Here is a 21,260-nt window from a genome sequence, read left to right as displayed (position 1 = left end):
GTTACCTTTACTGCTTGTTCAATGGATAGATTGCATAGCATCGGGGATGGGCTACAAGCCTGCCTCACTCCCTTCTCAACCGCTGCTTCCATGGCATACCCATCGACTTTTATAACTGCGTCTGGTTACTTTACAATTTGTAAATGGCCTTTCGCTCCCGTATTTTAACCCTGATACCTTGAGAATTTCGAAGAGCGTACTGCAGTCAACAATGTCAGAAGCTTTCTCTAAGTCTACAAATTCTGTAAACGTATGTTTTCCTTTCTCCTACCTTTCTTCTAAGTGAAGTCGTAGGATCACTATTGCCTCGCATGTTCCCACATTTCTCAGACAACTGTAAGTTTTTTCGGTACATAAGTGCAAACGACTCAAAGACACATAATAATATCACTAGTCTGTCTACTAGATTCTCCCTCAGCGAAATATTTTAATTTTTCCCCATACTCCTCAGAGTCCAGTGTACGTCAATTTTCACACTTTGTACCACAGGTTTAGATTCGCCTCACGCAGACTGTGGACAACTGTTGACCACTCTACAAGCACGCAGACTGACGATAGTGGAATACGCACACTTGACTGAAATACAGTCACATTCAAAGCCTCACGTTTCCTGTTACATTTAATATCTAGTACGCTCCATATTTATCCATTTAGTACGCAGTACCTGCCGGGAATATCTTGCGCAGAAGGTAATGCCGCGTCCCTGTAAAAGATCGTAGGGCACCTCCAATTCATTGAAAGGCTGAAAGAACAGATGCACCAATGTTTCAGAAAATGTATTGTAGCATCCTGGCGCATACTCTGAATTGGAAATTATGATGGTTCTGTTTGAGTGGAAACGTCTCTCAAAAGGGTCAGTTCCTGGTTGTGCAGAAAGAGATTAAACTATGTGATCAAAAGTATACGGACACCCCCAAAAACGTTCGTTTTTCATATTAGGTGCATTGTGCTGCCACCTACTGCCAGGTGCTTGAAATCAGCAACCTCAGTAGTCATTAGACATCGTGAGAGAGCAGAATGGGGCCCTCCGCGAAACTCACGGACTTCGAACGTGGTCAGGCGATTGGGTGTCACTTGTGCCATATGTCTGTACGAGAGATTTTCACACTCCTAAATATCCCTAGGTCCACTGTTTCCGACTGACAGTGGAAACGTGAAGGGACACGTATAGCACAAAAGCGTACAAGCCGACCTCGTCTGTTGACTATCAGCCGACAGTTGAAGAGGGCCGTATGTATAATAGGCAGACATCTATCCACACCATCACCGAGCGAGGTGGCGCAGTGGTTAGACACTGGACTCGCATTCGGGAGGACGACGGTTCAATCCCGCGTCCGGCCATCCTGATTTAGGTTTTCCGTGATTTCCCTAAATCGCTCCAGGCAAATGCCGGGATGATTCCTTTCAAAGGGCACTGCCGACTTCCTTCCCGGTCCTTCCCTAATCCGATGAGACCGATGACCTCGCTGTCTGGTCTCCTTCCCCAACACAACCAACCAACCATCTATCCACACCATCACACAGGAATTTCATACTGCATCAGCATACACTGTAAGTACTTTGACAGTTAGGCGAGAGGTGAGAAAACATGGATATCATGGTCGAGCGGCTGCTCATGAGCCACACATCATGCCGGTAAAATATTAAAAGACGCCTCGTTTGGTGCAAGGAGCGTAAACTTTGGCCGTTTTAACAGCGGAAAAACGTTGTGTAGAGTGACGAATCACGGTACACAGTGTGCGATCCACAGGCAGGGTGTGGGTATGGAGAATTCCCGGTGAACGTCATCTGCCAGCGTGTGTAGTGCCAACAGGAAAATTCGGAGGCGGTGGTGTTATGGTGTGGTCTTGTTTTTCATGGTGAGGGCTTGCACCCCTCGTTGCTTTGCGTGGAATTATCACAGTACAGGCCTACACTGATGTTTTAAGCACCTTCTTGCATCGCACTGTTGAAGAGCAATTCGGGGATGGCGATTACATCTTTCAACACGATCGAGAACCTGTTCATAATGCAAGGCCTGTGGCGGAGTGGTTACATGACAGTAACATCCCTGGAATGGAATGACCTGTATGGAGTGCTGACCTAAATCCTATAGTGCACCACTCCGTGAAGAATGGGCTGCCATTCCCCAAGAAACCTTCCAGCACCTGACTGAACGTATGCCTGCGAGAGTGGAAGCTGTCATCAAGGCTAAAGGTGGGCCAATACCATATTGATTACCAGCATTACCGATGAAGAGCGCCACGAACTTGTAAGTCATTTTCAGTCACGTGTCCAGATAGTGTATATTTACGTACATGATGCCTTGCAAAATGTAGATACGGAAGAAGATAAGAAATCTCCCTAGAAGCACGCAGCTATACGCGGACATGTCCCCATAAGATTTATCCCGTTGCAACTCGTTTCGACACTTTATTCAAGTTGTGGTTGTTGTATTCTCCGCTTCTAGCATATTGCTTTTCGTCGAGAGACACATTATTGCAGCTGCTGGTAGAAAATTTCAATGTTTGAAGTGTCGAAGCAATTTACAGCTAAATAAATCATTCATTACTGTCGTTTCATTTAGTACTCAGTAAATGATTTGCAGCTAAATATATCATTCATTACTGTTATTTCATTTAGTACTCAGTAAATGACGACCGACGTTGCTCTCTCTCTAGTTTTTTTGATCACCAAAAGACGTTCAACATGGCACCACGTAGTCGACTGACAATCTAAATATTCATTCATGTATTATACGAGTATCTGTGTGGACTGAAGGTTACTGACTGATGGCACCCAGTATTCAGCGGTGAATATTCAACAAAAATTGAAGTACAGGATGTATCAAAAAGAATCATTCCATTTTAAAAAATCATAACTATTACGTTATTTGAGATATGCGCGTAAACAACGTACTGTTGGATAGAGCAGACTTTCGAGTTTTGCATGGATCCCGCTAGGTAGCAGCAGTGTGCGCCCACATCAGTTCTAGTAAAAATGGTGTCGGGGCAACAGAAAGCGTCTTGTGTTCTACGTTACGCGCAGTGCGGGTCAGTAACAGCTGTTCAGCGTAACTTTAGTACTAGGTATGTTGTGAATCCTCCTACAGCACAGAGTATTAGACGACGGAATGAACATTTCCGAGATACAGGTTCTTTGTGTAAAGGCAAACCGCTGGGCCGTCCTTAAGTCTCTGACAAAGACGTCGAACACATCCACTTTAGTTCCAGACGTGCAGCTCGACAGATCAACATGTTCCCGATGTCTTAGTGACGAGGGAACATTCCATTTAAATGGAACGGTGAACAGTCATAATGTGAGAACGTGGGGTACGGAACAACCACATGAATTTTAATGCGTTTTGTGCAGTTTCATGGGGAAAAGTGAATGGTCCATTTTTCTTTGCCGAGAACACTGTTACAGGAAGCACATATTCCGATATGCTTGAGAACTTTCTTTTACAACAGTTTGAGACTGATTCGAACGACTTCACTTGCCAACAGAATTGGGCACCGCCACACTGGCATCTGGAAGTGCGGGAACTTTTAAATCAGAGGATTACTGAACGATGGATTGGTCACACTGGATTAAATGATTCAGCCCTACATTACTGGCCTCCAAGGTCACCGGACCTGAATGTATGTGATTATTTCTTGTGTGGGTTCATAAAAGATTCTGTGTACGTGCCTCCGTTACCAATAACAATGAATGAACTGAGGCATCAGATAACAGCAGTTGTGGAAGCTGTAACTCAAGACAATTTGAATACCGTATTGACATGTGCTGTGCATCTCAAGAGGGGCATATTGCTTATGTTTATCAGTTTCAGAGATATCGACGTGCCAAATCGGATGATTCTTTTTGATACACCCTGTAATATGGAATGCACGATAAGCGTAAAAGTAGTATTAATGTTCTCGATAAATGGGGTGTCCAGAATTAGCCTACAAAATATTTATGGCACCTTAAGACAGGCATACACCCTGGCTGCAGACGAAATAAGCGACAACACCGCTTTAGGACGTTAACGTTTTTGCTCGCCATTGAAATCATACGTGGATATCTGAAGAATTATTGTGTTAGTGGAGGAAGGGAATCTCACATAAAAGCTTCGAGACATGGATCGGATCTCTTTTGGAACAGTCGTTATTTGTAATTCATTGTTAATTGTGATATTCCTAAGGAACCATAGAGCATTTAATATGATGTGCAATGCTGTGTTTTGAAGAACCTGAGTAAGGAGGCTTGCAACATGACTGGTAAATTTATAAAGTAGGATACTGTTTTTCCAGTTTAGAGAAGACCTTCTGTTTATTAAGAGATACAAAATATTGCAGTTTTGCGCACTGTAAATTACGTTTTACTCTTTTATTTTACAATGTATGTTGCTCTACAGTTATCTGTAAGGCTATTTGTAAATCTCTCATTTTTTTAGTTACTGATGACCTATTCCTTGTAATGCAAAACTCGAATACATATTCTATACCCATTCGCACTTTGTCGAGTTGGATCTTCGTTGCCTCTATGGCGAATGCTTTATTCCTTTACGGTCATGTTGTGCTAGAAATATCAGATATTATGCAGTTATGAGTAGGGACTCTCTGGTCGGAACACTATAAAATAATAATAATAATAATAAAATGATCTGATTTGGGTTCGCTATCTTAAGGAGTTTGTGTTTACCAGACCACATTCACACGGTCCCTCACCTCGAGTATGTTCGACGTCAACGAGAAATAATCACTCACAGAAGGCAGATGGTAGCAGTAACTGTGGATAGTATAAAAGTCGTGTCAGGGAGTCGCCAAAAATAGAGCGTTCATTGTTGTAATTCGGAAACGGGGTGATTTATCAGACGTTCGAAAGGGCGTTGTCAATGGCTTTAGAAACAAGAGTGAAGGTATTTCCGAAGCCGTTAAGTCTGTAAACGAAATTAGAATTACATAAATACCTTCAGCTGCTAACGGACGTTGATATATATCATATCCATATAAGTATACAGTTCTGGCAACACCAGCCATGACCTTCTTCTTCTGTGCGGATGCAAACATATTTCCCGAACTCTTACGGGACTTGGTAAGAATGTCTTCCACGAGTAATGAGTGTCTTGGGGTGGGACACTACGAATGTAGTGTGTGGACATACATGGTGAGAATGTGGGTCTCGCGGGAGGCGTGCGCGAGATAGTCCCTGCAGTCGCGCTGTACTCTGTGCCCTCGGTGGCTCAATGGACATGTCTGAAAGAACAGACACCTTATCCATATAAGTATAAAGTCTGCAAGCAGTTCGCGTGCCTTCGTGATTAAAGCACATCGTGCATAACAAAATCTCGCAACCAAAAACCGGCATCGATGTCACAGTTGGCATACCAAAAGCCAGCCATAGGTGACACAGGTGAACGACGGCTGGAGAGATGTGTACGGGCAAATAGACGTGCAACTATTCAGCAAGTGATCGCCCAGATGAACCAAGGGGATACCAACAGTGTCTCCTCAACGACCGTTCAGCGAACATTGCTGCGTTGTGATCTCCACAACAAGTGCCTGGTTCTTGCACCCATGCTGACCGATGCTCATCGGCGACGAATGCTGGAATTTACACACCAACACCGCAACTGAATGTCTGCTGAGTGGGGAAAAAATGTCTTTTCAGATGAATGACGTTTTATACTCCGTCGGGAAGATGTCCGTTGTCGTGTGCCCTCCCGTCACAATCCCGTCCCGAGGAGGGAATGTTACGATCTACTGTTCCCTGAGTTCTCTCGGTAATCTCGTCTTTCTATAAGGCACAGCCGATCAACGCAAGAATGAAACCATCCTTGGGCACCGTGTCCTCACCTACTTGCAGTTTGTGTTATCTTCGACACGATGGCATCTACCAGTACGACAATGAAACGTGTCACGTATCTCGCGGTGTACATGAGTGGTTCATGGAGCACCAGGATGAATTTACCATATTCCACTGGCCGTCGAACTCCTCGGATTTAAGCCCATTTTAGAATCTGTGGGAACACGTCGACGGGGCTGTTTGCACCGTGGAAACCTACCGCATCTGGGAGAAACACGGTAGTAGGCATGGCTTCACAACCCTGTCGGTACCTTCAACATCCTCATTGACACTTCTTGCACGTCCGCGCTGCAAAAGATGTTTATTCAAGCTATTGATAGGTGGTCACATCAGTGTGAATGGAGTGTGCGTTTTGCCTACCATGTTCATAAGTGTTTAACCAGTTTACGGTAAGCAGTATTTTGGTAGTGTTGGCTGGTAATAAACGAATTTCTAAGCGCTGTATGAGAGGAGTTTCAGATCGTAAACGATATTTACAGTAGGTGTGCTGAGGTGTAGTTTTCTTTAAAGGTAGAGTCAAACTTATGCACAATATACAGAGACAGAAACTAATACTGCCCCATTACCACATCCATATTACATTTGAAGCATGTGACCTCGCTTAGATACTTGGATTGATACCGTGAAGCGACTTGGAATAAAGCATTGTTAATAGGTAAGAAGAATGGAAGGTTATTTGTAGATTTGTTTCGAGAGTTCTCAGAAACTATAGTCGGACGTATTTTAAGAGCCTCCAGGATGTAGAAAATAAACAGACGGTCACTTTCCTCTCTCTTCATACATGTATATAATAAAACACACGGTAGCTAATATTGCTATAAAGTAGTCTTTGCAATTCATTGTTCAATGACTTGTGAATTATGTTCACTATCTGGTAAAAAATATCTGGGCACATGTTAGTGGACATTAGTATGGGATGTGTCAGCCATTCACCTACACGATAGTTTGAATTCTGTTGAGGATACGGCCAATGAGGCGTCTGAATGTCTGTGGAGGAACGGAGGTGATTCTTCAAGACCCGAAACCGGAGAAGGCAATGATGTTGGGCGTTGAGGTCTGGACTTAAATCGACGTTCTATACTAGTGGTCATTAAAATTGCTACACCACGAAGATGACGTGCTACAGACGCGAAATTTAACCGACAAGAAGAAGATGCTGTGATATGCAAATGATTAGCTTTTCAGAGTATACACACAAGGTTGGCACCGGTGGCGACACCTACAACGGGCTGACATGAGGAAAGTTTCCAACCGATTTCTCATACACAAACAGAAGTGGACGGGCGTTACCTGGTGAAACGTTGTTGTGATGCCTCGTGTAGGGAGGAGAAATGCGTACCATCACGTTTCCGACTTTGATAAAGGTCGGATTGTAGCCTATCACGATTGCGGTTTAACGTATCGCGACATTGCTGCTCGCGTTGGTCGAGATTCAATGACTGTTAGCAGAATATGAATCGGTGGGTTCGGGAGGGTAATACGGAACGCCATGCTGGATCCCAACGGAACCGTATCCCTAGCAGTCGAGATGACAGGCATCTTATCCGCATGGCTGAAAGGGATCGTTCAGCCACGTCTCGATCCCTGAGTCAACAGATGGGGACGTTTGCAAGACAACAACCATCTGCGCCAACAGTTCTACGACGTTTACAACGGCATGGGCTATCGGCTTGGAGACCCTGGCTGCGCTTACCCTTGACGTTGTATCACAGACAGGAGCGCCTGCGATGGTGTACTCAACGACGACCCTGGGTGCACGAATGTGAAAACGTCATTTTTTCGGATGGATCCGGCTTCTGTTTACAGCATCATGATGGTCGCATCTGTGTTTGGCGACATCGCGGTGAACGCACATTGGAAGCGTGTATTCGTCATCGCCATATTGGCGTATCACCGGGCTTGATGGTATGGGGTGCCATTGGTTACACGTCTCAGTCGCCTCTTGTTCGCACTGACGGCACTTTGAACAGTGGACGTTACATTTCAGATGTGTTACGACCCGTGGCCCTACCCTTCATTCGATCCTGCGAAGCCCTACATTTCAGCAGGATAATGCACGACCGCATGTTGCAGGTCCTGTACGGGCCTTTCTGGATACAGAAAGTGTTCGATTGCCTCCTTGGACAGCACATTCTCCAGATCTCTCACCAACTGAAAACGTCTGGTGAATGGTGGCCGAGCAACTGGCTCGTCACACTACCTCTGTCACTACTCTTGATGAACTGTGGTATCGTGTTGAAGCTGCATGGACAGCTGTACCTGTACACGCCATCCAAACTCTTTTTGACTCAATGCCCAGGCGTATCAAGGCCGTTATTACGGATAGAGGTGGCTGTTCTGGGTACTGATTTCCAAAATTGCGTGAAAATGTTATCAAATGTCAGTTCTAGTGTAATATGTTTGTCCGATGAATACCCGTTTATCATCTGCATTTCTTCTTGGTGTAGCAATTTTAATGGCCTGTAGTGTAACTCGTCCCAAAGGTGCTCCATTCAGATGACGTTGGGAGTCTGGACAGGACAGTCCATTTTGGTAATGGTAATGTCCGCAGACCATTGCTTCACAGACGCTACTTTATGACAGGGAGCACTGTCATACTCATAGAAACAATTGTCGTCTCAGAAGTGTTCTGCTGTACGCAGTGCACATTGTTGTAAAATGTGATATTATCCTTTCACATTCAGCGCTGTCTGAAACGCAAAAAAATTGAACAATCCGCAACCACGAATATCACCGTCATACTGTAACACCATCTCCTCCTTAGGTCGCTGTTGACACTGCAAATGACGGCACGTAAACTTTCTACACGCAGTCTTCCACCTGAGTTCCGCAGTATACAGCGCAATTCATCAGTGTCGCTTAGCTTTGACCGTAGATGTCTGTGGCTTGTGAGAAGCTGCTCGACCATTATAACCTTTTTTTTTTTAATTCCACATACAAATTGACCCAGAGGAACTGCTGGTAGCACGGTGGAACATTCCAATGACTCCTACCGCTGATTTAGTGCTATTTTTTCCAGACAACATGCCGGCCGGGGTGGCCGAGCGGTTCTAGGCGCTACAGTCTGGAACCGTGTGACCGCTACGGTCGCAGGTTCGAATCCTGCCTCGGCCATGAATGTGTGTGATGTCCTTAGGTTAGTTAGGTTTCAGTAGTTCTAAGTTCTAGGGGACTGATGACCTCAGCTATTAAGTCCCATAGTGCTCAGAGCAATTCGAACCATTTGAACTACTTTGAATGACAATAACAGGTGCAAACATGTAACTCTTTTGCATCGGTTGTGAATAAATACTCGCCACTATTTAAGTTCCTACCCTCGTATATTTAATAGGGGGGGACGATTGGATTGATTTGACTGTGATCTGAACTTAGCACCTCTAGAATTCCAATACCTGTCTTGAACGCTGCGATAAAACTTTTGTAGAAACGCATGTAGCCGTTTCTGTTCATTTCTTTCCTACAGTTAATACACACAAACAGATTTGTCTCATTATTGTGTTGATTTAGTTTTCATTCTTTCCGTCACTTCATTAGACGAATGGTTGTCTTGCACATACGCCTGCCACTTTATTGAAACCTCTTTGGGTCTTCGAGTGACGGTGTTCCTAACAGTAGCTTTCTTTCTGTGTTGCAGGTGGCGAGAAGTGTCGTAGTCACAAGCAGGGAAATTCAGCCTAGCAATTGGTCGACTACACAGTGACGACTCCCGTGAGTATCTTACACCACGTTGTCTAGTCATATAAAAGAGAGAACTGTACAAACTCGACTCCATCTGTGCTCTGCTCTGCTAAATGCGAGGCTCCGTGCCAGATCGATTAGCAGCATAAGGCACAGGGAATCGCAAAACCTCGTTTGCAGTATTTCAGAACAGTAAGTGGCCGATATACACAATCTTTGCAGAGCCTCCTCTGGTTTAAACTCAGTCTCATGTGACAGTCACGACAACAGCTCCTATCTACTGACGCGCGGTTTACTTCGGATGGATGTTCGTTTCATGTAAACAGCCCATAGACGCTATCCGATACCAATCTGCAGACAGGAGCATTATAATATCAGCACACGCGCCAACTCCTTTGATTCCTCTGAGCTTAGCGTCAATACAGGGTTAGATAAGTATTTGTATTGAATCCTGATGATCATACTTATGCGAAACTCTTCGCATTATTCTTTTGGTAAAGTGCTAGACAGACAGGTTGAGATTGTCTTCCTCTGGGGTACGAATGATTTATAACGTGTGTGTAATGAAGACTGATACAGTCCAGTGTTGTGTTTCTGATCTTATGGATGATTAAAAAGATTAAAATAAGGCAGAAAGTGAAATTCAGTACCAGCACGTAGTCAGTACATCGTGAATAAAACCAAGAAACGCGACGAGGTTAGTGTCCTAGTTGAAGCTACTGATTACCTGAAACACTGTCGTTCGCTCCACTTCATGAGATAATATTAAAAAGTTTACAGCTTGACTCTATCATGGAAAACAGTCAGCAACCAGTAACTCTGTTTCTATTAGTTTAGTCATACTGAGTGTGAAGGGGTGATCTGTAATTACTTTCCTACGAGAAGAAAAACTTCGTAGCCAAGGTCGGAATAAAACACTGTACTGAGGATGACCCGTTTCGGTAAAACTATGTTACCATTATGTTACTGTTTCTCTTATCTCTATCCGTCTTCTCAGTCAAATAAAGACCAGTACAGTAATTTGTTTCTGCAATCAGGAAAACAAGCGTTTAGTACTACAATAGAATAAATTTTACTGGCAGAAGCTACCCAAAAACACCCGGCCCAGGCACACAAACTAACACTCGTGCTGTGCGAAACCACCCCTCTATTCAAGGGCCGCCCACTATGTACCAAACCACATACAGGCTTGGTGTGCGGGTCGAGTGTGGACCGAGGATTAGCCCTGTCGTGGTGGCATTTTTCGTTTCGCACAGCTCCCTTCAGTTCTGCAGAATCGTTCTGTCGGCAATGCTTCCCGTTCGCTATTTGTTTGCGATATAAAGGAAGCTGACAGCTTCAGTGGCTGTTTGCCCAAAAAACAGCTAGTCTAGGTCTCTATCGTCACAGGCCTTTGAAAATGAATGGGAATAACAGACGAAAGGGATCAGAATTCTCAGCATCTATTATGGAGTCGCATAATCTACAGGTATTCCAAATTTGCTATGAAAGGACATTATAACACCAAGCAAAAATGATTTAAAGATTTAGTTGCAATGAAAAAGCAAAATATTACAACGATCGACATACAGGCTTCACTTCAATGGGCTGAACTAAGAGTATTGTGAGTTTAAATATTACTGTATATCTTGTTTGTTAAGTCAAAGAGCAGGCCTAGTACGATCTTTTCGATTTAAAACACGCTATTATTGAATTTATGAAGGGACAAGCAAAGTAGGAATGAAAATTAGAACATCCAGTATGGACAAAGACCTTGCATTTTAAGTGGACTTGACTGCACCGCATGGTGAGAAGTAGCTTATTTGCGATCTAATGGAGGTGCATTTGAAAAGAAAATCGCGTTGTAGATGGGAAAAATTCTGAAAAACAAGGAATTCCAGTTCCCTAACCTCACAGGCGTTAAAGAAAACGCGAGGTTTGAAGAATTCATTGTGACCTTGGAAGAATTACAAAGACAGTTTCATAAACGGTTTTTTAACTCTGACAATCATAAATCTGTTTTCGAGACCGTTTTCCGTTTCGACTGATAGGGCCCCTGTGGATCTTCAGTTGGAACTGATTCTTCTGTAGTGTAATTCCTATTTTGAAGACAAAAACTTTTATGTTACAACTATCCACGGCATCTACGTTGTTTCCCTCAGGTACAGTTTCCACATCTCCATAATGAGCTTACAAAAGTGCTATAATATTTCGATCGACATATTTGTGCCAAAGACCTTTTCGATTACGAAATTAAATACGTCAGTCGCAATCCGAGTGTGACAGTCTGTGAAACTGTCGGCGTCTGTCCGTATACCAACAGTTTGCACCAGATAATGACTATATTGTGTCTCCAGCATATCAGAAATAACTAAATAACACTGAAAATTTCGTTTGTGATCCATGTCTTTGAGAAGTATGCAATATGAAACCAAGTTGTATGCAATCCTACTGCATTTCCATCTGAATACAGTGCATTCACAGTTTCGCCCTGTTCCTCCTCTTTCTGCTCAGTCTGCGTGGTGTGGAAGTGGGGATGTATGCACGCAGGTTGAGTGCTATGGCACTCATGAAAGGACACAAATTCGTAGCCACTCCTGCTTTCTCCTAAAGGGATAGCTACTTCAGCTGCCAGTCTTCTGGTGAACTGCATATTTCAAGTGTGGTCGTTTTATTACATAGCACAGCACCGCAGAGTTTACACACAATAACTCTAGTGAAAGTTCTTAATAATAATGCTTATTTGGTTGTATGTAATTGCGTTAAATTTATGTTGCAAGAGTCAAACCAGGAAAAAAACCTCAATAAAAAGGTATGCTTAAGGCGTTGCAAGAAACGCTTGCTACTTCAATTGCACATTGAAGAGAATAAAGAGGGAGAAGTGAACGTAGCTACAGAATTTTCCTAGGTTTCATTGCTTTGAGGACACATGAGAAATAAAAAAATTATATTTACATAATATCTACGACACAGGTTGTCAGGGGACAAGTAATCGGCCGGTGTAGCCGAGCGGTTCTAGGCGCTTCAGTCCGGAACCGCGCAACTGCTACGGTCGCATGAATGTGTGGGATGTCCTTAGGTTAGTTAGGTTTAAGTAGTTCTAAGCTCTAGGGGACTGATGACCTCATACGTTAAGTCTCATAGTGCTCAGATCCATTTTTTCAGGGGACAAGTAGTAAGCTACGATGTCTGGAACACCTAGTTGTTTGTCTTCTTTTACGAAATTTCTTTCTGGCGCTGTGTAGTCAGAGTTTTACATATATTGACCCTTTGTTTATGTGATTACTTCTTTTTCGTATTACTGGTTGCACCGACAACTTGTTAGTACCATCTTTTGCAAACTCACTAACTGTTGCCTACAAGTACTGTGAGACATGCGTTTGTAGATCTCAACTGTTGAAGTGCAGCTCCTCTATTGCGCGAATGCTGTTCAAAAGAGAGACCCTGGCATTACTTTCTCAAGTTTTAAAATATGGGCCATGTTATTTTGTCTACACTTTCACAGACATTTTTTATACATTAATACAGAATAAAAATTAGACGTTTGAAAATATAAAAAATTAAAACTAAAATAACAGAAATCTTTGCTAAATTTAGAAAACATAACATATTGTCAACTCTTGCAGCAGAACCTAATAAATAATAGAGGCATTAGATGTTGTAATCGAAAACTATGTAGCGTTTCTTACACAGAAATTTTATACAGTTAAGTTTTATCATCTGCTGGGATGTTTCTCTTCACAAATCTTTAGTCACACAGTAGTGAGAATACAATAAGTTTCTGAGTTCATGGATCTTACCACTAAGAAAACATATACTAATAGATTTCCATACTTCTACTTGAGCAGTGGAATGTCGTTCATTCTGACCAGATATTGAAAGATATTTAACACATAATGGTTTGAAGGAAAGGAAGACTGGAAAATCTGTGTTTTACAATGCATTTTCCATATGAATAAAGAATATTTTCTTTATGCCGAGTTATTCACAGCATAGAAAAGAATACTTACAAAAAATAAAGTCTTGTACATTTTCATCATAATGCACTGAAGACTTGAAGTGGGGTTACTTGTTACTTTTGCATAATTATTATACATTTGTAACAAAAACTAAAGATCTGCAATATTCTGATATAGCGGACTGGTACTTTAATTTTATGCTTGCTACCAAGCAATAATCAGAAATTATACACTCCGACTCAAAGATTATCTGGAGTCATATTTCCTATGTTGATAACACATGAAAAACGAAACAATTTAGAATAGAAGAGGTTGAGAAAGACAGCCAACAAGTTGAAAACCAAAGGTTTTTTCAGGCCTGGACCTAGGTTTCGACATTTGTAAAACTATGTTCTTCAGAAGGAATGGGCCTTGCTACATCACATGGTGATAAACTACATTGTCTAAAGCCGAGTGGCTCTTCTCATATATACAATTGATGTAAAAACCAGAAACATCACATGCCATAGCTTAAGACAGCAACCAGATTACATTCAGCATACGTCATGTTTAAAATTGTGAATTCAAAATAGGGTTCCAAGGAGGAATTACCACTTTTAGAAATGTTGAAACAGTAATAGCAATGGAGTTGAGGGCATGAAAACTGGCAAGGAAAGACACGAAGGATGCTGATAATAAGCAAGCTGTAACAGGCCAAGAACACATAAATAAAATTTTTATGTTTTGGCCCTATCAAGGTAATGGGATTATCAGTATGCTAATGAAATAATATACTTACCATTACTCCAGTTAGGTTACGGTTTTATACTGTAGAGAAGGTCGTCTGCTGTATGCTTGGTTGCATACTGCATATTCATTCAACAGGGCAGGTGAACGTGAGCTAAAATGAGAACTTTCCAACTGACAACCAGGACAGATCACATGCAGCTGTTCCAAATCTTTCAAAACCTGCTGGTAAGTCAGCTGTCTGGACAACGACTTTCGAGACACATGACTGCATACTCAAATAGTTTAAGATAATATGAAGAACTGCCCAATATTGAAAACAACAGAACTTGCAACGCTTTCTGAAACATTGATCCAGAAAAGACAAGACGGTGCTGTCACATACTGAAAATATGTTATTTCCGGTTTTCTCGGCGTATTTCCGCTGTGAAACCTTCTCTGGTTATAAGACGAGAGGCGTCGTCGTCTTGTTGCAACTTTTAAATGGTTTCTGTAGCCATCATATTCGGGCGTAGTGTCGGGATGCAGGTCGCATATAGCCGTACCTATCCTTCGTCCAAGATGCGGGAGGCTAAGCAGAAGGCTACCATTCGAACTCTAATCTTCTCTGGTTGATGATAATAGGCCTCTCTTGATGGGTTGTCCTGATGTTGTACTGGCGTAGAATTAAACCATGGCAGCTGGCAAGCTAGCCGTGAGATTTGCTTCACCTTCATCAGGTTGTTGCTCACTGGCTGGTATCCTCAGGGGAAGCCCTCTTCCTTCCTGACCGATATTCCTCCTTCCGCCACCTCTCTGAGACACAAAAAAAAAAAAAATGTTCCGAGTCGTCGGGGGTGAATACAGGATTGGCGTTTATGATCCTGAGTTCCTTCTTCAATATGGCATCTATCACGATGTCGCGAATATAGCGGAGGTCACGTGGTTTGTGCGGAAGGGGAGGTTTAGGAATGTGTGTAAGGGCAAAGGTATAGGGGTACTGTGTCTTTTGAAGAATTATTTTACAGTTAAAACATATATAGATAAAGTTAACTGAATTTCCCGTCAGTGCTTGACAGAAAATGACAACAACATAACACAGGAAACATTTTCTTGATATCCTGCAAAATATTATTTGTACGGACAGTAATCGGCTTCCAGCTTCTTAGACCATCGGACCATCATCAGGGGACAAATGAATGTCGCGAATCAATTTATCTCTGATTACAACATCCGTATGTCACCTGACGATGGCCTAAAATAGTTGGAGGCCGGTTATTGTCCAGGCAAATAATATTTTGCAGAACATCATGAAAGTGTTCCCTATTTAACATAATTTGTGAATAAATAACCCAAAATCAGTTCAGCACTATATAAAAGATAAGTTCTCGAAGTGAAATGATTCCCACTTGTGTAATTTTGTGGTTTAATAATCGAGATAGTATGAGCCGTGACGACAGCAAGCGAAGCGGTTATGCGCTGTTTTAAAATGGTGATGAGAGGACGTTTTTCAGACTGGTAGTAACTGTTTCTGCGCTCATAGTTTGATTTTCCTCAGAATACATCAAGAGAGTTGTGGGCGATCAGTGGTAACAAAAGTAGAAGGTAAGAACGTCATATGTAGCGACACTTGTGAAGCAGTCCATTATGCGTACAAGTTTGTGAAGAATGAGGAGTGAAAAGCTCTGCCACATACTGCTGAAACTACAGGTATAGTTGTGAGTAGCGAGGAATGGTTGTAGCTGGGGTGGCCAAGAATTCAGCAAGCGAACCGGGCTGCTGCATGCATGCATAGCTCTCTCGCTTGGCTGAACACTTCGTCCACCGCCAATAACAATAGCAAAAGAACGCCTGGGACGAGATCACATAATTAACACATTGATACGAACCTTTATAAATTTTAGAAATGTTTCAGAAGCAATTCAGTCCGAAATCTCACATCAACCTCCTTCATGGTAATTAAAATTGCTTCTTAGGGTAATGTTGATAATGGTGCACCTGCAGTTCCCTCGGAAAGAGGAAATCACTAACTGGCGTTCATAAAGAGGTAATCCGTTTCCTAAAGTTACCTACAATGTAGAACAGTACTATCTTGTCAAAATAAACAAGTAAAAATCCGAAACGTTTGAAATTGATGCTGTACTTGCAAATTAAGCGCCCAGTAACTAGGATATCTCCTTACCAATTAACTGTCAGTGCAGTCCATCTAATTTAGTAAAAGAAGTATGTTACATTCATATTGCATGGTGAAACTGAAATCGAGGACAAATTCCGTGGAATAAGTCACCACGAGTGAGGTTAATGTTGTAGCATTTACGATAGTACCTGGTTAACAACCGTTTTTAACAGTGTGAGCATTGTCATCTTCACGTGTTTCAATTGAATATTTGATTGTATAATTTAAGTTTTTTTTTTAAATAATGACATACCAGTTAAGTGAGATCAGAAATATCTACCTAAAGTGACGTATGTATGGCCCGCCTGGTTAGCCGTGAAGCCTGACGCATTGCTTTCCGGACGGGAAGGCGTGCCGGTCCCCAGCACGAATTCCCCCGGAGGTTTAGTGTCGAGGTCCGGGGTACCGGCCAGTCAGTGGATGGTTTTTAAGGTGGTTTTCCATCTGCCTCGGCGAATGCGGCTGGTTGCCCTTATTCCGCCTCAGTTACACTATGTCGGCGATTGCTGTGGAAACACTATCTCCACATACCCGTACCCCATAATTACTCTAACACGCATACATTTGGGGTTACACTCGTCTGGTATGAGCCGTTCCCTGTCGAGGGAGGTAGTGAGGGGGGGGGGGGGGTAAGGGGGGTCCACTGGGGGCTGAACCGCACAATAATCCTGGGTCCGATGTGGGGCGGCAGTGGGGTGAGTGGACTACTGTAGCCTGTTGTGGGGTTGTGAACCACTGAGGGCTACGGCGGGGATGAAGCCTCTCCGTCGCTTCTAGGTCCCCAGTTACATACAACACAATACAACAACAACGTATGTATGTGTGGAGGTAGATAATAACAGTGTCGCAAGTGGGATGAACAGGAGCCTAAGTTAGTCTGGATGGAAATATAACTGCGTGTGTTTACTGTACTTACCGTGAATTGTGGTTTTCGACTGTATTGAAGTACTAATTTTTCTGAAGTGCGATTTTCAGACAAACAAAAACTGCGAATGACGCCAAGGAATGCTTTGCCTCTTTCTCACATGATGTACTGCGAACTATGGATAAAGGGTCATCGGCATTGCCGCAGTGGTATCGGCAGGCCCTACAGATAATCGAAGTTAAATGCTGTCTGGTGTGGCTAGCACTTGGTAGGGTGACCATCCCTGTATGCCGAACGCTCTTGGCATGCGGGGTGCACTCAGCCCGCGTAAGGCCAACTGAGGAGTTTGTTCACAAGTAGCGGCTCCGGTTACGAAAGGTGACAACGGCCAGGAGAGTGGTGTGCTGGCCACTAACTATGCCTATCAGTAGTTAGTGACCTCAGTAGTTAGAATCTTTTATTTAGCTGGCAGTATTGGCGCTCGCTGTATTGCAGTAGTTCGAGTAACGAAGATTTTTGTAAGGTAAGTGATTCATGAAAGGTATAGGCTATTGTCAGTCAGAGCCATTCTTTTTAGGGATTATTAAAAGTCAGGTTGCGTTGCGCTAAAAATATTGTGTGTCAGGTTAGTGATGATCAGAATAAGTAAAGAGAGAAATGTCTGAGTACGTTCAGTTTTGCTCAGCTGTTTGAAAATCAAATAACTTAAGGTGTTTACCAGCACAATAATTCATAAATTTTTCTAAGGGGGTGTTTCAACGGTGTCCCACCGCACACTGTAAACGGTGGTACGAACATATGGATTAGATTCACAGATACGTGAGGTGCTCGGAGACTTCTTAAGTAATAGAACACAGTACGTTGTCCTCGACGGTGAGTATTTATCAGAGACAAGGGTATCACTAGGAGTTGCCTATGGAGAGGTGACACGCCCGAAGTTATTTTCTATATTACATATAAATGGTCCGACGGGAGTGGTGGGCGGTAAACTGTGGTCGTTTGCTGATGGTGTACTGGAAAGTGTCGAAGTTAAGTGGCTGTAGGAAGATAAGAGACACTTCCCAGACAAAATTTCAAGTTGATGTGATGAACGACAGCTAGTTCTAAAGGTTGAAAAATGTAAGTTAATGAGCATGAGTAGGAAAAACCAATTTGTAATGTTAGGATACACCGCTTACAGTGCCCTGCTTGACACAGTCATGTCGTTTAAATACGTCAGAGTAACGCTGCAAATCGACATGAAATGGAACGACCATGTGAGGATTATGGTAGGGAAGACGGAAGGTCGACTTCGGGGTATTGGGAGAATTTTAGGAAAGTGTGGTACCTCCGTAAAGGATACCGCATTTAGGATGCTAGTGTGGCCTTGAATGCTGGTTGTTTGTATCCGCACCTGGTCGTATTGCAGGGACACTTCAAAGCAGTTCAATCAGTTCAAAGGCGGGCAGCTAGATTTGTTACAGGTATGTCGAACAAGTAAGTACCACGGAGATGTTTTGGGAACTCAAATGGGAATTCCCAGAGGGAAAGCGAAGTTTTTTCGAGGAGAACTATTGAGAAAAACTAGAGAACCAGCACTTGAAGCTGATACTCACGTCAACAAACATTTCGCGTAACGACAGCGAAGATACGAGAAATTATTGCTCATACAGGGGCTTACAGACAGTCATTTCTTCCTCGCTCTGTTTACGAGGGGAACAAGCTAGAAAATGACTAGTAGTACTACAGGGTACCCTTCGCCACGCACCCTATGGTGGCTTGCGGTTTGTTTATTTTGATGCAGATGTAGAATTTGGTGGAAGATTAATTTTTTTGGAGTTTCAGAAGTGTGTCCTATTGTGTGAGCTTTCATGCTAGGATAGCAGAGATACACTCGTTGTCCTACTTACACCAATAAATTTGTTTCAACTATGACGGTCGTAGAGCATTGTAAACTAAATCAAATTGCACATAACTCGCTGGATAATGACAAAGCGACAAAGCAAAAATCTCCATTAATGTACGAGTACAAAATAAATGCCCAATCTTTGGAAGCGGTAACATCCGTCAAGTATCTGGGTGTGACTATTGGAAATGATCTTAAACGGAATGATCAGATTACACAAGTAACGGGTAAGGCGAACTCTAGATTGCGATTTATTGGTAGAATCTTGAAGCTATGCAGTCCTTCAACAAAGGAAACTGCTTACAATACGTTGGTTCGTCCGGAGTATTGTTGTCTGTATGGGACCCTTACCTGCAGGGTCTGATTGAAGAGACTGAGAAGGTCCAAAGAAGAGCGCAAAGATTCGTGACTGGTACATTTACCCATCGCGAGAGCGTTACAAATCTCATAGAAACTTTGAAGTAGGACACACTTGCAGATAGACGACGCACTAAACGGAAGGGCCTGCTCACTAAATTCCATAATCCGATCTTCGCCGAGGATGTAGAGGATAACGTAGGCACCAGCTTGAGACTGATTGCTGATGACTGTGTTACTTCCGGAAAAATGTCGTTGTTGATAATGGGGTAGCATTTCTATTTGGTTTGTCGAATGATAGCATGATTTCAATGAGAACAGGTGTAATTTAATGAGGATTGGTAGGAGATACAGTTCTGTGATTTTCTGTTTGTGTTAATACTATGCATTCAAATCGCGCAATGATCACCATTCAAAGATTAGGGAAATTAGATCTCATACTGAGGCGTTCAGACAGTCATTTTTCACTCGTGCGATCCGCGAGTGGAACAGAGGGGAGGGGGGGGGGGGGGAGGACTTGGGCGCGAATAGTACCCTATGCCACACACCGCTTGGTGCTTAGCGGAGTATATATGTAGATGTAGAAGGATGTGCATGGTACGACGTTTAACCCTCAACTACCAGAAAGTTTTTGTCTCACTGAATACCACAGGTGTCATCTAGACCCAAGTAATTCACACCAGATATATTGACTATTTTAATGAACTAACATAAAAACTTTACAGTTATTGAATGTAACAGTATTGATTCTATTTTAATAAATATTACGTTCAAGAAACAAAGAGAAATTACGACTGGATTCATACAGTGGTACTCAGTGCAAACACAATAAATTTTAATGTTTTGCTGAAGCCTGCCTTCACATGAACTGTACCCAAATGGAACACTTGTTGGTATCAGTTTGTTCGCAAGTGCATATCTGCAGTTTAAATTTTGACGCACTCTTTTATAAAACGTTTATGTCGTATCGGGAAGCCATTAGTTTCCGGACCTATGTTTATGACTATTATTTGCTTGTTTCTTTGCCCTCTGCCAGACGCTTTAGTTTGTAACAGTCAAACACGCTGTATAAGGGGAGTTACGTGCCAAGCATAGGACAATTTCCACCGTAATACGCTTACGAACAAAACTTTCCTAGAATCTCAGAAAATTAAAATCATACGAAAACTCTCTGAACCGATCAAAAGCTTCTATTCGTTCATTCGCCAACCAGTCTTGTGCGGAAATACAAGACAACTAAAAGAAGGCCGAAGCTTTAAATCTTGCACTTAAAAATGACATATCACTCTCAGATGGAAGACTCAGAAATAAACGCACCTAGTGCTGAAAAGCAGCTGAATTAGCTGAAAACGAATAAGACGCCAGCGCGTGGTGGAATTCAAATTCGGTTAAGCTGAGACTACGCACAGGCGTTGGCCTCTTCCTTAGCCCGCATTTATCGTGAATCTCTCCCACAGCGAACAATTCCAATCGATTAATAAAATGCACGGATGTGCAAAATTATAGATCAAGATCTCTGGTTTCGGGGTATTGTAGATTCCTTGGCCATATTCGAAGCACTGAAGTGCGGTAGTTCTCCAAATAAACTATTTTGAGGATAACGTAGGCACCAGCCTGAGACTGGTTGCTGACGACTGTGTTACTTCCGGAAAAATGTCGTTTCTGGTACTGGGGTAGAATTTCTGTTTGGTTTGATGAATGAGAGCATGATTTCAATGAGGATAGATATAATTTAATGAGGATTGATAGGAGATGTAGTTCTGTGATATTCTGTTTGTGTTAATACTACGATAATTAACACAGTCACACCGATTGAATACTTAGGCA

At 42.6% G+C, this 21,260-nt stretch overlaps 1 protein-coding gene across 1 annotated transcript in view; it reads left to right on the top strand.

Moving 5' to 3' along the window:
- LOC124595212 (potassium voltage-gated channel protein Shaw-like) overlaps positions 1 to 21,260 on the top strand; it is a 659,419-nt gene that overhangs the window by 276,699 nt on the left and 361,460 nt on the right. The window contains exon 2 of the mRNA XM_047133852.1: positions 9,464 to 9,537. The gene's annotated coding sequence lies outside the window, so the exon portion shown is untranslated. The remainder of the gene's footprint in view (positions 1 to 9,463; positions 9,538 to 21,260) is intronic.

The sequence above is a fragment of the Schistocerca americana genome, chromosome 2 (assembly GCF_021461395.2).
Source record: "Schistocerca americana isolate TAMUIC-IGC-003095 chromosome 2, iqSchAmer2.1, whole genome shotgun sequence".
Taxonomy (NCBI): domain Eukaryota; kingdom Metazoa; phylum Arthropoda; class Insecta; order Orthoptera; family Acrididae; genus Schistocerca; species Schistocerca americana.
This window is presented reverse-complemented; position numbering and strand designations above follow the sequence as displayed.